The 3,415-nt window shown below is 46.3% G+C and overlaps 1 protein-coding gene across 1 annotated transcript in view; it reads left to right on the forward strand.

The window, feature by feature from the left end:
* The first annotated feature begins 3,365 nt into the window (after positions 1-3,365).
* The window catches only part of chrm5a (cholinergic receptor, muscarinic 5a), a 13,965-nt gene continuing 13,915 nt past the window's right edge, over positions 3,366-3,415 (forward strand). Inside the window, exon 1 of the mRNA XM_048228512.1 lies at positions 3,366-3,415. This exon is cut by the window's right edge and continues 497 nt beyond it. The gene's annotated coding sequence lies outside the window, so the exon portion shown is untranslated.

A 3,415-nucleotide genomic window follows, 5' to 3' on the forward strand; every position in this document is an offset into this window, starting at 1 on the left:
ACTGGGAGGTAAACTAGCCTACATTGAGCTGACCCGTATTTGTGTAACCTGGAACGGTTGGACATTCCCAGTAGAAAAAGATGAGAAATCATCTGCAAAGGTATCATAAAACAAATACATTTTTATGAAACAAAAATTATTTGCTTGACCATGCTCTGTCTTTTTGGCACTGGAGTAGCCCATTGACTCAGATGTGACGTGATCAGGTAAGAGGTTTGGAACAAAAATGGCAATGCTGCTTTGCAAATGTTGGACTTTTATTTTGACACATTTTTGTCAAGTAAAGTGTTACCAAAAATGTTTTATTTGGCTAGTATGATATGTATTTGTTTAGTTATCTATTAAAATAGTTACTCAACAGTTCCAACAGAACTCAACAGTTCGGTCAGTGTCCACTGTCCAATTAGATACAATACTTAATATCCAGTCCAGAAACATGGCTGACCATGAACGTGTAGAGCACAATCCACCAGGCCTTGTGGGAGAGGGTAGAGGGAGCCAAGATAGCACAGGGATGGCACTCTGACCAACACCTTGTGTGAGTGTATGAGAGCTTGTTGTGGGGGAATGAGGGTTGAAAGGGAGCAGATGGACCAGCAGGATTTAGTAAGAATCATACCATCATACCGTTGCTGTTCTGAGCTCTGTTCGGGCTTCATATAATCTGAGATTGGTCGGCTATGTGCTAATAAATCTCCAACCCCCACCCCCCGGTTTTATGTAATGTGTGTGTGTGTGTGTGTGTGTGTGTGTGTGTGTGAGAGAGAGAGAGAGCTGAGGGCTCTATGGTGTGTGTGTGTGTGTGTGTGTGTGTGTGTGTTTGTGTGTGTGTGTGTGTGTGTGTGTGTGTACTCCTGCATGTGCCATTGGCAGCCTGTGGCCCCACACTGTGAGGCTGACACACTTCTGTCCGCTGGTGGGCTGGCCGGGCCGGAGAGGCGACTATTTCTGGGCGAGTGTTTCCCCCTTCTGTGTTTCCCCTTGCCAGTGTCCCACTTTCACCCCCCCCTCTCTCTTTCTCCCTCTGTCTAACTCTGTCTAACTCTCTCTTTCTCCCTCTCTCACACACACACACACACCTCTATATTTTACATTTCATGTCCTTTTATATTTCAGTTATAGCCACAGTTTGTTCATTCATTCATTTGTTCATTCAGTCATTTAGTCATGCATTCATGTATCCACTCAATCCATAACACACATAATCCAACACACACTGTGTGTTCCTTGGTTATTGTACCCATCCTCTCTCTCTCTCTCTCCCTCTCTTTTTCTCTCTCTCTCTTTCTCCTTGACTCTGTATACCACTCCTAGACAATTCTAATTCAAATTGAACTGAGCTGAAGAAAAGCTCTGATGAATCACATAGTGAGTAAAACTGTAATGCAACTCTGACAGTAGCAGATCATTGAGAGTGTGGTGCAGTTAGTCCACTATAAAATTATTTATAGTCACATCTGAAAGTATTACAAGTTACTACCTATTGAATATTGCCTGTTGGTAAGCATAACATTCAAGCATATGAGACATTCCCTTTCACATTCCTCAAAAATGTAAAATAACCCTGATAAACAGTGATAAATACATTTCTGAGTCATTTCATCTTCTGCATTACCATCAATATCATGTAAGAATCAGCATGTGCTATATCCAGTTATGTTCTATGATGGATGCTTTATTCATCATCAGACCGCTCAACAGCTTGGCCTTCAGTGGGATTAAAAGTGGGGGTTTGCAAAGTAATAAAGCCCAACACATTAATATCACCCAACCCCACACACACACACACACACACACACACACACATCATTAATAAACACAACACAGCCCTCTCCTCTTTCTGTTTCCCCCCTTCTTGCTCTCTCTCTTTCTCTCTCTCTCACACACACACACATGCAAACAAATGTCCTCTAAAAAGGGACAAGGCCAACAACATACGGCTTATCACAATAGTCCAGAACGGACTGCTGTGTGTGTGTGTGCGTGTGTGCATGTGTGCGCGTGTGTGTGTAGAATGAGCAGAGGACAGCGTGTGTGATTAGGTGTGATTTGTGCCTGCATGCATTGATGGAGTGGTTGATAAGAACCTGCCAAAGCCATTCAAACACACACACACACACACACACACACACACACACACACACACACACACACACACACACACACACACACACACACACACAAATCAACACTGATGACCCAGACCTGGCTGATCTGTCTTTTATACTGTGATTCATGTTTTTCTTTCATCTCTCCCTCTGTTTATCTCTCCCCCTCTCTCTTTCACACACACACACACACACATACACATATTTATTTATCACTGCTTTTCTGTCATTCCTTCATTGTCTGTGTGTGATGGTTGGTGGTAGAGTCTCAGCAGGCATAATTACTCCAGCATGGCTGTACTGAATGGCACTGTGTCATCTCACTGACCCCACACACACACACACACACACACACTCACACACTCACACACACACACCTACTCTCTCCCTCCTTCCCTTCACACTCTCTCCTCTTTCTCTATCATTTTCTTCTCCCCTCTCCGTCCATCCTTCCTTCCCCTGAGCCAGTCACACCCTCCCTGTCTCCTTCTCTTCCCTTTCTCTCCTCTACTCCTGCCCCTCTCTTTCCTTCTCTTTCTCTCTCTCCTCTACCCCTGCCCCTCTCTTTCTTTCTCTTTCTCTCTCTCCATCCTGCTACCCCATCTCTCCACCTTTCCCATTTCCTTATCACTTATTTCCTCTCTCTCCCCTTCTCTTTCTATCTCCCTCCTTCTCCCTCCCCCTTCTTATTCTTTACTCACCCTCCCTCAGTTACTCTTTCGTTCCTCCCACTTTTTCTTCCTCCCTCCCCTTCCCTTCCTCCCCCTCTCTTCCTCTCTTCCTTTTCCCCCCCTCCCCTGCCTGTACCCACCACCCACTCTCTCTCTCTCTCTCTCTCTCTCTCTCTCGTGCATGCTGTATGTTCACTGTCCCGAAACGCCACTCTGCCCTATGGGAATCTCTCTCTCTCTCTCTCTCTCTCTCTCTCTCCTCTCTCACAGCCAGTAGTGTCAGCTACATCCGCGTCTGTCCACGCAGGCAGCAGAAGCAGAAGCTGAGAGCACTAACCCTCCCAGTAGCAGCAGAGGGGCAGCAGAAGGCAAGCTCAGCAGCTGAAGCAGGAGCAGGAGCAGGAGCGGACTCTGACTCTCACTCTGAAGGAGAAGAGAGAAGAGCAGCGAGAGTGTTACCCACAGTAGCCGACACCACCACGAGGCTCCCGGCTGCTTCCTCGCTCTCTTCCTCTCTCTTCCTCACTCTCTCTCTCTCCCTCAGTCTCTCATTGTCTCTCTCTCTCTCGCTAAATGAGGACGACAGGCTGTGTGCGCGTGTGTGTGTGTGTGCGAGACATAGAGAGAAGGGAAAGA

Source organism: Alosa alosa, chromosome 19 (genome assembly GCF_017589495.1).
Source record: "Alosa alosa isolate M-15738 ecotype Scorff River chromosome 19, AALO_Geno_1.1, whole genome shotgun sequence".
Lineage (NCBI taxonomy): Eukaryota > Metazoa > Chordata > Actinopteri > Clupeiformes > Clupeidae > Alosa > Alosa alosa.